Consider the following 17,221-nt stretch of genomic DNA (forward strand, 5'->3'; position numbering starts at 1 on the left):
GGGGCAGTGCAAATCAATTTTGCCACAATTATAATTAGACACAATTTGGATAATTAAATTAGGAAAATAAGCCTTAAAATTATTATGAATGAAATATTAATCCTTAGCTAAAAGGGGAGCAACTCTTGGAGCTGGTGAAAGAATCATGCACATGAGAAGATCTTCATTTCTTAGAAGAATTGAAATGCCAAATGTAGCCTATTACAGGTTCTATTGAGTCTTGTAACAGGGGATTATTTGATCTCATTAATTTTCATTCACTTTTTTCTACAATTTAGAGTTTGTCCTGTAAAAATTTTGTAGGCTTTGCTTTTGTTCTAATAAAAAATGTGAGTCAGCAAAAAAAGAAAAAAAAAAAAAAAGTTAATCCTTAATTTAGCGAGAACTAACCGGTGGTTCTGGTCAACATGAAAATTACTGAAACAATTTTCTTTTACATAATTTGCCACACATCACATTAACATTGGTTGTTCATTTAGCTAGTGTATAGATTTGCCGCATGTCCCGGTCTTATTGGCTTCCTCCAAGATAACCAAAAATCCATAGTGGCATGTTAGAAATTGTGCTGCACGACAATTGCCTTAGTGCTATGGAGGGGAGAAAAACGAATTGAGCTAGTCATGGAAAGAGGTCACGTTGGATGTTCCACTGGTGGGATTAAGTAATAATCTAAAACGTGTTTGGGATAACTTTTGGCGTTAGTTAGGATTTCATTCCTCAGCTTATACAACACCAAAATCAACCTTATCTTCCGACCAAAGACGATATGGTCAAGATTGTCAACCCTAAGTCAACCATTGTCAATTCTTGATTTTGAACCCCTTTTTTGATTTGATCTGATCTTTTTCTTTCAACTCATTGTTTTAATCCTCTGGCTTTATCCTTTGTAGATTGATTTTTGGTCCAACTCTGATGTTTTTATATGTCTCTTCTTTTTTTATTTTGTCCTAATTTTCAATTTTTCATTTTCCCCTTTATATTTGTCAATCTCTGGTTCTAATTGGTTTGTTTTCCTTTTAATGGCAGCTTAATCTCCTCCGTACTTGTTGCCACGCACTGGTGTTGCAGTAATGTCCCATCACATATTGAGGTATAATCATAGTTGGCAGTTTCCAAGTTGGCATAATCAAAGTTGGCTTTTTATTGCAGTGGTGCATCTGATTTTCATCCTCATCGGTTTCTCTCAATCTTATCTAATCTGGGTTATTATAATGATTCTCCTGCTTCACTTTTAGGGAAAAGTGTTCTTGCTGTTATCTTTACTTGGTCAGGAGCTTTGGTGTCTACAAAAATGTATTTGACACATCCTACAAATTTTCAACCATACTTATCTAACTAAGAATTTGACACATCCTACAAATTTTCCTTATAAATACTACCTCAAACAATTTCAGTTTCTTTATATCCTTTTCTGTTATTACAACATCTTACTTTTCTTCACCCTTATGGCTAGAGCATCGGTGAATAACATTTCTGAACAGATGCAGGAAGTTTCAATCAGTGAAGAACCTATTAGAAGAAGGGTTGTTATGCACTCAAATACTGCAATCCTAAATGGAATTCGAGATTGGAGATATTGTCTTGCTGGTAAACTTTATGCCCCTGGTGTTATGATATGGAAAGATGCTGAACGAGCTGCCAGATTCATTTGGCCTCATCTGAGGAGGCACAATCAATGGTTGGTTCATGTGCGTAGTTTGGAACCTAATGTTTTTGTTATCAAATTTCAAGTTAATGATGATAAAGAAGCTATTTTGTTTGGTGGGGCTTGGAATTTTGATGGTTATTTGACAGTCTTAAAAGATTGGAATTTAACAGTGGACTATCATCTCTTAGATTTCTCGGTTTCTCCATACTGGATAGAATATAAGTACCTCTTACCTGAATTCACTTATGCTGATATTTTGAGAATGCTTGGTAATATCGTTGGAGAAGTTAGAGTGGTTGAGCCTGATGGTGTTAGTCCTCCTACTTCCTCAAAATATAGAGCTTTAATTCTTATTAATGTCAACACTCCTCTTATAACTGGTATTACTGCCGCTAATGTTGCTGGTGTCACTAGGTGGATTGGTTTCTTTTATGAAAAACAACCTTACAGACTTTGCTCTGAGTGTAAGGTACCTAATCATGAAGAAAATGACTGTGCTGATATGACTAATCGAAGACGTGAAATGGAAGAGACTGTAAGAGGATTTGGTTTTGTTGAGCCGGTTTTACCTCCTCAACGAAATCCTCAGCAAGAAGCTCAACTCTTTTTACAATATGGTACTCAACGGAGAAACAGACTGCGTCAACCAATTGCTCTAGAACATCCAAGGCCTTTTGATGGAATGCGCCTATCCATCTTCTTGGCTACTGATTCTGATGCTGCACACTTCGTCATCCTACCATGATCAGTCTCATCTTTCCTCTTCCGTAAGGCCATATTCTACTCTGACAAGTGATGGTGCTAGTACGAGTGGTACGAAGAAGCGATATCGTCTACCCCCAACCTTGGTTATAACTCCTGAGAATCAACTTGAAGATGCTGAGTTTGATAGAGATATTATTATTGTTGGAGAAACATCTTCTGTTCAAGATGATACTGCTACCATTGAAGAGAATAATGTTTGGGACATTGCTGCAACACATGCCCTTAATGCACAGAACAAAACTGATGCATGGCAACAGGTGTTTTTCTCAACTCGTTTTTCTTTATTGAGTTTTCACTCTTTCCTTAATCTGTGTTATTTTTTCCCTACCTTTTTATCTATCTTTTTCATTATTTACAACATGAAAATTCTGTCTTGGAACTGTCAAGGTATAGGAATCCTCATACTAGAGACTATCTTAGTTTCTGTTTAACCAATAATGATCCAGATATTTTTTTCTTGTGCGAAACCAAAGCTCAGCCCAATAATATGCGACTATATATCTCTAGAACTAAATACCCTAATTATTGGTTTGATCCTTCTTTGGGCCTTTCTGGTGGTATTGCTCTTGCCTGGAAACAAGGAATTGATGTTGAAATAATGCACACTACCTCTGATACAATACATGCTATTGTACACACTCATGATAATAACTTGGATTTTTTGGTCACCTTTATGCATGGAGTGCGTGATGTTGTAGGCAATAACAATCAATGGCAATATTTGCTTGATATGTATTCTTCTGTTGATCTCCCGTGGGTTTTGTTAGGCGACTTGAACTTCACTATGAATGACTCTGAAACCCATAGTATTAATGCATCTCATCCTCATCATGCTAGACATGTTAGGAATTTTATTCAGCAAATGGGTCTCATTGATTTGGGTTATTCAGGAGCTGACACTACTTGGTCGAATCATAGAGATGGAGATGCTCATGTCTCTGTTAGATTAGATAGAGCCTCAGTGAACTGTTGTTGGATTAATAATTATACTAATGCTCATCTGCAACATTTAGTTCCCATTGCTTCATACCACAGTCCTATTTTGTTACATATTATTCCTAGTGCTAGAAAACATACTCCTTTTAAGCTATACAAGTGCTGGTTCCAAGTGGCCTCTTGTAAAGACGCTATCAATCAAAGTTGGCAACATCAATTTAATGGCTCTCCTTCTTTTCAGTTATCAAGTAAGTTAAAATTCACTAGATTTCAGTTGCAATTGTGGAAAAAATTCTCTTTTGGGAATATTGAGTGCAATCTTCATAATATTCAGAATCAACTGCAACGTTGTTATGATGATAATTTGCCAGCTTCTCATTCTTTGATTCGACAGTTAAGTTCTTCTTTTCAACAGTGGCTAATAATCCAGAAATAATTCTTTATGCAAAAGGCAGGTGACAAGTTTCTTGAAGCAGATAGGAATTCATCATATTTTCACTCAATGGCTAATTTCAATAAAAAGAGATCCAACATTCAGGTTATTCAAGGGACTTTGGGTATTTGGTATGATGATCGGAGTAACATCGAGTCTATTTTTCTTAACCATTTTGTGAATATTTCATCTACTTCTAAGCCGCAGATTAATCAAGATATTTTGCAGTTGTTTACTCCTTGTATCACAGAAGACCAAAACTTTCAGCTTATCCGAGTTCCCGATGCTCAAGAAATTAAGGATGTTGTCTTTCAGATTAGACCTTGGGATTCTCCAGGTAATGACGGATTCCAAGCTGCTTTCTATCAACAATGCTGGGAGACAGTTGGATCTGAGGTAATATCCATGGTTCAGTACTTTTTTACCTTCAAGCATATGCTCAAGGCTATAAATCATACATATCAAGTTCTGATACCCAAAACTCATAACCCTCAAACACCAACTGACTACAGACCAATTAGTCTGTGCAATGTTAGTTACAAAATCATCTCAAAAATTTTGGCGAACCGTCTTAAACCTTTATTGCCTGTCATTATTTCTCCTACTCAAACTGCCTTTGTTACAGGAAGACATATCCATGATAATGTTATTATAGCACAGGAGATTCTGCATAGTATGAAAATTAAGAAGATAAATAAGGCTTTGGTAGGTTTAAAGTTAGATATGTCGAAAGCATTCGACCGGGTAGAATGGTCTTTTTTATTATCAATTTTTCGCCAAATGGGTTTTCATGAAGATTGGATTTATTTGATTGATCAGTGCATATCCACAACAAATATTTCTATACTTATCAATGGTACTCATAGTTCTTCATTTTGTCCAACTCGTGGCTTACGCCAGGGAGACCCTTTGTCTCCTTATTTATTTTTGTTCATCATGGAATCGTTTTCTAGACTTTTACAGCATAATGTTGATTCTGGTCTTCTCAATGGTATTAAAATTAACCAACATTGTCTTCCTATCAATCATCTGTTTTTTGCAGATGATTGTTTGTTATTCTTTCAAGCTAATTCTGCTCAAATGAATCATCTTAGACATCTGATTCAATCTTTTGGACAAGCCTCAGGACAGGTTATTAACATGCAGAAGTCAACTTTGTTTTTTGGTAAGCACACTTCAATGGCTCACAAGTCTAGCATTTCTAGCATTATTAAAGGTATTTGGGCATTCCTCTTTTGATGCATAGATCAATACAAAAAAATTGTCTAGGTATTCTTGATAGCATGACTAACGGTTACAGGGCTGGCATAGTAAAATGGTTAACCAAGCAGGAAGAACAACTCAAGTGAATGCAGTGCTGAGTACAATGGGTATGTTTCAAATGCAGATCCTTAAACTGCCAGAAACAACAATTCATCAAATGGACAACATCCAAAGGCGTTACTGGTGGAATAATTTTACCACCGATCATCCACGACAACTTATTGGATGGAAAAAGGTATGTGAACCTAAAAGATTTGGAGGTCTAGGTCTTACAAATTTAACCAATTACAATTTAGCTCTTCTTGCGAAATTGGCCTGGCAATTATTACATAATCAAGATGCTATTTGGGCAAAATTGTTGAAAGGTAAATATTTTCCTCATAATGATTTGTAATTCTTCCTCCACCGGAAACTAACAATTCAAGTTGGGTATGGCAGAGTATATGTGTTGGGCTTGAAATTGTTCCTAGAAATGCAAAATGGAAAGTAGGTAATGGTACTCGCATCAATATCTGGACTGCCAATTGAATTCCTTCCATACAGACTGCAATTCAATATTGGAGTGATCTGAATACAAGTAATATTCAATGGGTTTCGGAACTATTTGATCCTCTCACTCTGCAATGGAATATTTCGCTTCTTCGCCATTTATTTTCTGCAGACCAGGTGAACTCTATTCTCACTATTCCTTTACAATTAGATCAAGAAGATAAGTTGGTCTGGCCTTTTACTAGTACTGGCATGTTTACAACTGCTTCAGCGTACAAGATGCTTTTTGAAAAGGATTTGCATATGGATATTTCAATGGGTTTATCTCAGCAATTTTGGTTAGCATTCTGGAAATTGAAAGTACCATACAAGTTTCAAATTTTTATGTGGAAAGGAATACATGATGCTATACCTGTGAAAGCTCGCATCTTTAGGCATCTGAATGCTGATGATAAAATATGTGTTATGTGTAGTATGAATCAAACTGAAGATCTGTACCATTTGCTACTTCATTGCTCCTTCTCTCAAGCTATATGGAAGACTTTTTTTCCTAATCAGTTCGTTTCCATTGTGCAGAATCCCTCGGTTCTCTCCTGGATTCAGACTTGGCAGCTTAAGGGTTCGAATATAACTATCAAACACACACCTCTAGTTGTACACTTAGCTCTCTGTATAATGCACTTCATTTGGAAACATAAATGTAGGCTGTTTTCAGCATTATAACACCCAATCATCGAACTGTCATACATCAGATAAACTCTTACAGGGCACAACATCATTTAGATACCTCATTTGTTGCTCATGATCATTATCATTTACAGAACTACATCTTACATCTGCCTTGGGTTCCTCCTCCTGTGCAGTTCTTAAAGATAAATGTTGATGCTTCATATAATTATGAATCTTTGTTAGCTGGTATTGGTATTATAACTAGAAATTCTACAGGGGCCTATGTCATGGGAAGAGGAACATTGAAAAGAACTATAAATGTTGAGCAAGCTGAAGCCTGGGCTATGTTAGAAGCTATGCATATAGCAGCTTCAAATGGATGGTCTAATGTCATTTTTGAGACAGACAATCTGAGTATCAGTAACTTTTTACAGCATCAAACTAGTCTTTGTCAGTGACAGTGTTTACCTCTTCTTAGAAATTGTGCTAATATATGTAATAGTTATCCTATGTGGTCTTGTGAGTTTGTTTACAGGTCTTGTAATAAAGCTGCAGATGCTAAAACAGAATTTATGTGGGAAGTGGTGGGGTTATCCACCTGACTTAGTAATTCCTTACATAAATCATGATGTATGTAATATGTTTATGTAATATAAAGTTTGGCTTTGGTTAAAAAAAAATCCTCACCTTATACATGTCAAGCCACTATTGGTTGATGACTTGAGTAATTAAGTCCTAGGAAGATTTTGTTTGGGAATGTGACATTTTGCATCCTATATTGGCTCGGTTAGTTGCCTTCTCATCTAAAATTACGTATGGTGTGCCGCGTGGAGACCAAAATGACTAACTGTTTGGGATGGGAGGACTAGCAATACTATCCACCGAGTATATATATATTCCAGACTTGAGTTGTTCCTAGGGATGGACGGGAAGCTCTCTTTTTCCCCAGCCGCACACACACACACATAAGAAAAGGAATGAGAAATATACAAGAGATTTTAATCTAGTTTTGAGTTGTGGGAACAAACGAATAGTTACTGGAGTTGAATGACTTAGCTTTCTTATCAAGGGATTTCACTGTAATATATTCCTTTTCTAATATTTTTGGTGCTAGCATTGTGGTATGCGTAACACAATCAAAAATATATTTTAATTAAGTTTTATTTAATTTATGTTTACATGTATTCATTTTTTGTATGGACTGAATAATGATATTGAGGATGTTGTGAGTGTCATAATGAATGTTTGCGATCCTAAAAAATATTTTGACGGGATACAAGATATCCTTGGGAATGGATTTGATTCCTTAAATCCACGTGGGGCTTCCTGGGGCGAGCAGTTAATTGTTTTTGATGGGATACGAGATATCCTTGAGAACATATTTGATTCCGTAAACCCACGTGGAGCTCCTTGGAGCGAGCAAATTTTTGTGTTTAACAGGCTCCTTAGGGCGAGCGAGTTTTGTGTTCATTTTAAACAAGCTCACATATCATTTAGCAAGCTCCTAGAGGGCGAGCAGTATTTTAAGGATTTGTACAAGCTTATCAGGTAAGGGTGGATATAATGGTTTTGACAATGTTTTATTCTGTGAATTGTTTGATGAACTACGGCCGTGCTTGATCCCTTTGGGTACGTAGGCAGCCGCATTTCGGTTCAACACTTATTATCATAAAATCGGTGTGGTTTATAAATTTGAGTAAATATAAATATTAATGATTTTTGATGCTTAAAGTTGTTATGTATGCCTAAAATTATAATCTAAGATGTAATTAATCTTAGTTTCAAAGCTGTAAAATATTATACGATGTTGAGTTGACTGTTTATCATTTTAAATTCCTAATAGGTTTTGGTATGATTCATTTTGTAATAAATTTAAAACATCTTATGGAACATCTGGCTAAAAGTATAGAATATTCGGAGTTGTATATGTATTTTTAAAATAATCATGTATAACGGTGTTAAATCCAGAAATTATTTGATAGTAGGAAATGTCTCGTAAATATTCCATTTTAAAACTATGATCCACTCATTTTTACACCTTAGTGTCTCCGATAAAATGAACATTTATCTTTTACATTCCTAAAATCAAAAGACCCATTCCTTCTTGAGTTATTTACGATTTGATATGAATTTTCCAAAGACATACAATCAGAATTTTGGTTTTCTGTTGTGCTGGTCAACGGTAAGTTTGACCATAGTCTTAGGCTATTATCTTCATTTTTTTTTAAATTCTAAAAAAATTATACCTAATAGTACTTTCAGTAAGGAATTTATCCTATAAACATCATAAATTTTGGAATTCATACAAAGCATGCACAATTTTAGGAGTCTATCTTGGTCTGTTTTCAGTTTTACAATTTGGTGTTGAAATCGTTATTTATTAATTAAATATTAAGACTTGAACGATGTTAATATTTTTATTTGAGAACCAAAATGTGTTTTGTTTCCGGTGGTTACAAAATTAGGTTTAATCAACGATTAGATTTTCCTGAATAATTTTCTAAGTATTCTGTTGCGAGAGAATTGCTAAAATGAACAAAACTAAATTAGCCCAAATAAATTGTTTAATGAGCTTGGGATTAGTAGCCGGACTTTGTATATGACATTGACGTAGCACTTCGGGGTTTCTGGCAATGGATTCGGGAAGAATTTGGGCCCAAAAATCGGGGTGTTACAAATTCATTGTATTTGTTTGAGAAAGTTGAAGTTTTCCTTCTGGTTGTAGGTTTGGTTGTTATGTACAGATTGTTGTACAAATTTTAGGTCTGGTTTGTTGAAATCAATTTTTTAAAACATCTGAGTAGAATCATATTTGAGGTTATATTATGTTGTATTCGGTTGTTGGAATGTGATTGTTTTGATTGTGATTTCGATTTTTCAGGTTGTGGTTGTGATTATTGTGGTTATTTTGGTTGTTCCATTTACGGTTGTGATTATTGTGGTTCTTTTGGAAGGATTCACTGTAGCAGGGGAAACAAGAGAGGCTGGTTGTTTTCATCATTAGTGGTAGAAATCGTAGATCCCTGGATCGAAAAGAAATGTTGAAGTTTCCATACTAGTATCTATGTGAAAATGTTAAGGGTTGTATCAAGTTTTGTTATTGTTATAGGAAAATACTTACCACACATCTATTTATAGCATTGGGACTAATACAAACGCTAACAACCAGGTGAACTAAAATCCTAGCAGATACTAACCGACTAGACTAATATAACACACAATTATAGATATGAGCTGGAAATATAATGACATGGTAAGGCTGACTTGTGTATTTTAACAGTTTTTCATTTGGATTATCATGCACAACTGGATCAAGTACGATAAGGTTTGGACTAGGACATAATAACTGGCTAATTTGAGGCCTGCCACCAGAAGACAAAAATGGTCATTTTGAAGTAATTTTAAAAACACCTTAGCAATCTATTTTTGTAAATGGCTAATTTATGCTTAATTAAGTTTATAATTAAATTAATCAGTGTTTGAATTTGAGTATAGTTTTAGAATTAGAGTAGAGATTCGTTTCTTCTTCTAGGGTTTGGAAATAAAAAAGAAGCAGTGGAAAAAAGGAACAACTAGGATTTGGGATTTTGCTGGCAAAACTGAAACTTTATAGTGACTATGAAGATTCTAGTAGTGATGAAGAAGCAGTTACATCTATATTTCATAAAAAAGATTATGGTGATTTCGATCCAACCGATTTGGGTTATTTATTGGATGAACAAGAATATGTAAATCAAAGCCTAATTGATGATCTTATTTAAGCACACGAAGAATCACTCTGGGAAAATGAAGATTATGATGCTTCTAATGGTCAAGTATAAGTTCTAAGAATCTACAAATATGTATTTGTAGCTTATGATCCCTCAAACATGGAAAAAAACTTCGGTTTGAGGCCTATGTTCACCCATAATCGGTGGATGCGATAGCACCACATCCACCGATTCCCAATAATCCCAACATGTTATGAATTACAACCAGTATTTGTTCATCACCATGCCAAACGATTGTGGTTCGTTTTTAGAGGGACTGGTAGGTTAAAAAATAGATTTTTATGGCCTCTTACATATGCTGATTGTAGCACTTGGAGAATTTACCTAAAAAATAATAAAAAGGATGCAATCGTTGAATGTTTATTGCTTTATAATTCAATTGTACTCGAAATAATAGACAAAAAATTGTTCTTTGTTGTATGTTATAGCTGGTTCACTATGCACCGTATATATGTCGATTGTAATACTTGGGTTGTCATATATACTGATTGTTTGGAATCAGTCTGCTCGACTATTACGAATCAACCGATTGTGTTGGAATAACTTGTTGATATATATTGTAGATTGTTGAATCGCTCGGCGAATAACTTGGGTTGTCATATCTTTCTCACTATTACACTGATATGGCATGGAAAAATAAGGACGATGCAAAGCAATCGTTTGCGGACAAAGATATTAGAAATCAAATGCGCATTAGTTTTAGGAAGTCATTGAAAGCGTGATCGTTTATATGTTTGCGAGAGAAGTTGCAGACAAGAAAGTCATAAGACAAAGGAAAAATGTATATGAAGACGACGACAAAGGTCTGTATGACTAAATTAAAAAAAAAACATGATTTCCCATTTGATATTATAGTTAATAGACCCAATGGTGTATACAAGCTTTCTAAAATTATCAATAGTTGTCATAAGCATGATGACCTGGAATCTCTTAATGTCTGCCATTGTGGGTTAAAACCACATCAATTGGAAATGGTAAAGTCGATAAAGGAAAGTAGACCAATTAACATCCTTAGGAATATTAAAAAGGATGATATGAATAACTTGTCTATTTTTAGGCAAATTTACGCAGCAAAAGCAGCCATCGGGAGGACGACATGGTGATGGTTGAGTGGTTACGGAACAATCTCAGTGGTTAGCCGAGAAACACAATTACACAACGACGAGGTGGATCGTATTTTATTATCGCATCTGGAGATGATCAAATTGGCTCAATGCTTCTATCAAGGTTTGTTAATAGATATATATTGTACTTACAAGACAAACAAGTACAACATGTTTTTGTGAAACATCTCTTGCCACACTTCAGATAAACAAACTTTCACGGTGCCATGGGGTTTTATGGATCAACAGAATGATAATGGTTTTATTTAGATGTTAGAAACCTTGAAAGAGATACTGCGGCGATCAAACTCAAAGGATTATAGTGACAAATAAGGATAAAGCACTAATAAATGTTATAAAGGTATATTTTACGGATGCGAAGCATTTTCTTTGCACATGGCACATACAATGCAATATCAGAAGTAATTGTGTGGGTCATATCAAAGGGACAAAGCCTCAAAAAGGTACTACTCGTGAGAAGGACTGGGATGAGCTCTTAGTAAACTAACTTCAGAACAACGAGAGGAAGAAAATAAGAAAAGTGTCAAAGAGTATGAGTAGAATGGGATAAATTGGAAGGATTTTCAACATTATTAGGATTTGATAGCACATTCAATATCTGAGGCGGAGTATAAATCTCATTTGGAGAGTCATTAATGCTTGAAAAAATATCATGAGAAAGTTGTGGTTTATTGCTCGAAGGAATTGTTGGACCTGTACAAAAAAAAATTTGTGCATGCGTACACCTACACCTACCAACATAGGCAGTACAAGAATGAGGAGAAAAGTATAGCGGAAGGGTCTCAAGGACGTTTAAAAAAACTACTTAATGAGAGTCAAAATAATATGGTTACGATACAAAACGCTATCCATAAATACACCAAGGATGGTATCATCAAGATAATGAGCCAAATATAAGAGACCATGATGAAATGGTTGACCACGTATTCCGATTACCATTTGGTTGCTTAGTTAAGGGTATAACTTACAGGGCGTCGCACTGGGCAATCCATTTTATGATAAAGGATTTCAAGTATTATGAGGATAACAAGATTGGGATTGGAAGAAAGAAAATTGTATGATGATGATGTCCATGGGACTCCCGTGTCGTCACATGATTGGTAAGTACCACCAAGGAATTCTGTTAGAGATCGTTGGTCCATTTTGGAAGCAACTTACTTTCACACCACCCCCAACCAAAGCTTAAACGGATTCCTTTGTAGGCACTGATATTGGAAGATAAATAATCGATAAATGCGCCTAGAAGAATAGTTCGCAACAACAAGTTTTGGAGCATGACTTGATACTCGTTGCTAACCCTCATATGATATCGGTTGAAGAACCACATAAGAAACCGCCAACGGGTAGACCACTTGTTAGAGCATAGCTCGGTTGAACTCACCAAGCATTGGTATGTCAAGTTTGGTTGTCATATTTTAGTATCAAAACTCATCTAGAGTCGCTTGATTAAATACTAGAGTCAACTTCGTTTAGGTTAGGCTAGAAAGTCTAGGAATGTTGAGACATACAAGTATTACTCCGAAGACTTGAAGAATTTGAAGAAGTAGCGAACTACAACGACAACATCATCCTTCCACTTGAGGTTAGTAATATTGACTTGAACTGTTGCATTCGTAACGTATCTTTCAAGTCGTGCTATATTGAAAACATAACTACGAAGCTGTATATACTGTACATATTGTATAATACTCTAGTGATGTGACATGATCATAATAGTATGATCATAGTTTTAGGGAATTAGACTACGAAGTATAACTCTTATCTTTTGAACTTCGTAGATATGACATCGACATAATCTTGTATATATATATGATTATGTGAATGGGTTATGGTGAATATTTCATCCTAGGAAACAATGTTTTACATTTGTTTAAAGGAAGTACATTCATGAACTTGTTTTATGAATCGAAAAGGAAATCATGAGGATTATTGGTCCGACTATTCATTGCAAATCTTTGGATGACCAATATGTGTGAGATGGTAGAACCGATCTTAACTTATGTTATGTGTCTTGGTATAACTAATTAATCACAATGCCTGACTTATGATTTGGTGTGACTGGTTTTTATTAATTGGTGTAGCCGATCCTAAGTAATCACCATGTGATGGTATGATCGATCCTTGTAATTGGTATGAACGATCCTAGTAATTGGTGTGACCGATCATGAGTATGTGTAATCGATCCTTGTAATTGGTGTAACCGGTCCTGGTAACTGGTGTAACTGGTCCTGGTAACTGGTGTGGCCGGTCACAAGTAATACCATGTGTATATGGAACCGATCCTTGTAACTGGTGTGACCGATCCTCGTGACTGGTGTGACCGATCACAAGTATTTCCATAATTAGGTATAACCGATCCTAGTGATTGGTAGAACCGATTGAACCCATGTATGTGATTTGGTATTTGATCAATCACATAGTACTCTTGGAAAACAAGTGAACCAATTCTAAACTTGTTTGGAAGTGTGGTATAACCGATTCCAAGAATGAAAATCCATGTAAATATGAAATAAGGATTTGTAGTGAAAAGATGTCAACATACTTTGAACACGAACAATAACTCTTATCATTTATTGTTCAAAGATATTCCTTAGTACCCAAAGTGATCCTGTGCCGAAATAAATTGAAAATCTTTTAATTAAGGTTTTTGATTTTATATGCTTTAATTACCAGCAATTAAATGCATATATCTAGAGAATAAAAAATAATAATGTGCATGTACTAATTGGAGATTTTCTATTGAGAGATTTCGGAAATATTGGACAAACATTTTTTGGAATTATGAAAACCGAATTTTTCCATTCATTGCATATCTTGAGAATACTTTCGGTTTTGGAAATTCCTTGGTGTCCAAACATCCTTGGTCTATAAATACCTAAGTTTGAATTTCTAGCAAACCATCCTAAGAGCCAGACAAACTTCATTTCTTGTTGTTTCTGGTGGACCCGTCTATTCGGAGAGGAAAGTATCCTAATTAGGTGAAATCTCTCACTACTGCTCGTTTAAAGGCTTCTGTGGGATCAAGAAGCTCTACGAGTACCGTTGGTGGGAAACTTGATAATTGCGGTGTTATTAGTTTTTGATTGATTTGATTGACTAACGGTTGTTGAAACTTTGATTGCACCTAGTTTGTTTATTCTTGAGAATCTTCTATTTTGATATAAGATTCACTCAAACTAGTTCGAAGTATCGACGGGATCTTTAGAACTGTTTGTATATCTAAAGACATCTTATGATAATCTATTGTTATCAGACTCCGTACTGTGCGTGATTCATCACAAGATATTCAAGTGGTGTTGTGCAGGTAATCGAAGATTAAAGAAGGTTTGAAGACGATGAATATTTCTTATTGGTTTTCTTATCTTGTGAATTGTGTGCACAAACCTTGATCGTCTGGGATCCAACTAGAATCAGATTTATTCGATTGATTAGTTGTGTGAGATCGACATTCTAAATATCTCTCTCTGAGATCTATTTTGATTGAGTGCGAATTTATACTTGACTATTTCGGTAGTTAAAGTTAGATTGATCTAACCAGACAAAGAAGTTTATTAGATTACACGGAAAAGCCTTTGTCAACGACTCATCTATATCTTGTAGCAAAGATTGATTAGAGTGGTTACCAAACAGATTCTTCCTTTTTTGTCTGGAATACGATCCAAAGGACTTGTTATTCACGTGCGTGACTCTATAAATCGAAGGCGCGGGGATACTGAGGGAACTAAGTAGCTAGGGGTAGTATGCTTGGTCTCAACTATACGAAGTTGGTATTGGATTTTGTATAGCGTCTTAATTCTGAGAGTATTCAAAACTAAACTAGGTCCCGGGGTTTTTCTGCATTTGTTGTTTCCTCGTTAACAAAATCTTGTTGTGTCTTTTACTTTGATTTCCGCATTATAATTGTTTATTATAATAAATTAAAATACACATACGTTAACTCCGTTATACTTGATAGTGATCCTATAGAGTTTGGTTATCACCGAACCTATTATCAAGTAGCACACTTTGATTGTCGTATTGTCTCGATCTTGTATCCATAGTCAATCACAGAAGTTATCTTGTTGTCATATTGTATCGATCTCGTATTCATAGACGATCACACAATGTGAATACCGAAGTTGTTGTATTGTCTCGACTTTTTCCATAGACTGTCAAACTTGGTAAGAGGACTTATAGGTTGAAATAAAAATATTGTGGTGTATTTGGGTACCCTCGTCTTTTCACCACTTACCCAAACGGATAGGCCGTAAGAAAGGAAAGAATATAAGGTGGTGATGAGTACCTAAACAGACCCTTCACAACATGAGTATTACGAGGAAAATTATGAAGAGGTACTAGCTAAAAAGAAAAGGATTCTCCCAAAGAAGGAATAAATGGACCAAGTAGCAAACAAGTCAAGTCAAAGGATCTAATGGACCCAATCATTCATTCTCAGAAAGTCAAGCGACTACAGTATATCAGGATCAAAAAGATACCACCGTTCCCTCTCAAGAATGTCAAGCGAGTACGATACGAGTATCATTGAAACTAGCATTGAAACGACAAGCAAGGAAAAAGGTTTTATGGTGACTCTAAGAGATGCACTTGGTGATGGAGAAACACCTAGGTATGAATGAGGTAAACCCCATCGAACGTGTAACACGATATTCGAGGAGTATTATTCAAAACTTCCTTCAATTATGTGTCCCTACATATTATCTACCAATAACGTGGGTGCGGATGGAAGTTATGGTTTTCACGTCGCGTCGAAACTGTTAGAGCACTGCTCGGTCGAACTCGCATGTGTTGTAATCTCAAGCATGTTTGTCAATGTTAGTGATCTAAACTAGAAGTACCTTGATTTCTAATCTACTTATAGATGTCTCGGACTAGGACATAGATGGTGTAGTTGAGTCTTAGACTTCACGGCGTTCATCATTTGAAGACGAAGAACTACTAAGGAGAGCTTTTGGAACTTCATCGGCAAAAGGTATATGGAGACTGAAACTCATTTATCACTTGGAAAGTCTATTTCTACTATATCTCCTATATTGAGGCATAAGTCGTGTTACGATATAGTTTTGTATTATACACATTTGATATTTCGAGCTGAGTGTAACTCGCTTACATATTTCTCGGAATATGTGTTGGAAAGCTTTCACTTCGACCAAGTTCATCTTATATTCTTGACGAAAGTCAAAAGATGATCATGTGAAAATTTCCGAGCAACATCTTACATGGTTTGTGTGATACAATCATTTGATGTAAACTTGGAATGTTTCGTTATGATTATTTCAATAACTGGAAAATTGCTTTGATGCTAATAGTGTGTGAAAACGACTATTGTCATCCTCTAAGAAAGTTTCAATGATTGAAATAAGAGTACTTAGAACACTTAACCATTATTGGATATGTCATGTTGTGTACTCTTTCACATGTGTAATCCATGTCCGGGAACCATAGTATGCGTACCCGTACGCGTCCCTGTTGGCTTGAGAAATCCGGGAACCTAAGTATGCATACCGTTCGCGTCACTGGCGTAAGGTTCATGTCCGAATATTTCAGCTGGAATTGGAAGTTCGTGTACCCGTTTGCGTACTGGCGAAAACCAATTTTTGTCCGGGTATTTCAAGTATGCGTACCCGTTTGCATGCTTGAAGGTTAAAGTTCTAAAATCGGTTATGTTCATGAACTTAAACATTTATAAAATACGGAATGCAATCTTTGCAACCGTGGCTATAATGTTCATGAATTGATTCGAGTGAATCAAACCGATTTTGCTTCAATTGTGTTCTTGTATAATTTATGAGAATATAGCAATTGAACAACTCTTTAACTATTTTAAATTGAGTCATTTGAACTAGTTATGGTTAAGATAAACAAGGTTGATATGAGAGTATTCATATGGCTAACCTCGGTTAACTATTATTGAACCCAACATGGTGTACACGTTTAGGTATGGTTACATAAACCTAAATGAGGGTACATTTCATTTGTGTGTAACAAGCTAAGTTCGATCTAACGGTTGAAAGATATTAGCTTGGTTGAATTAGGTTTTTCATCCAACGGTGAATATTAAATGCTTTGTTACCAAAGCAACTTAGAATGCAAACCCTGATTTGAAAACTATATAAAGGAGAACTCT

This window comes from Papaver somniferum, chromosome 10 (assembly GCF_003573695.1).
Source record: "Papaver somniferum cultivar HN1 chromosome 10, ASM357369v1, whole genome shotgun sequence".
Lineage (NCBI taxonomy): Eukaryota > Viridiplantae > Streptophyta > Magnoliopsida > Ranunculales > Papaveraceae > Papaver > Papaver somniferum.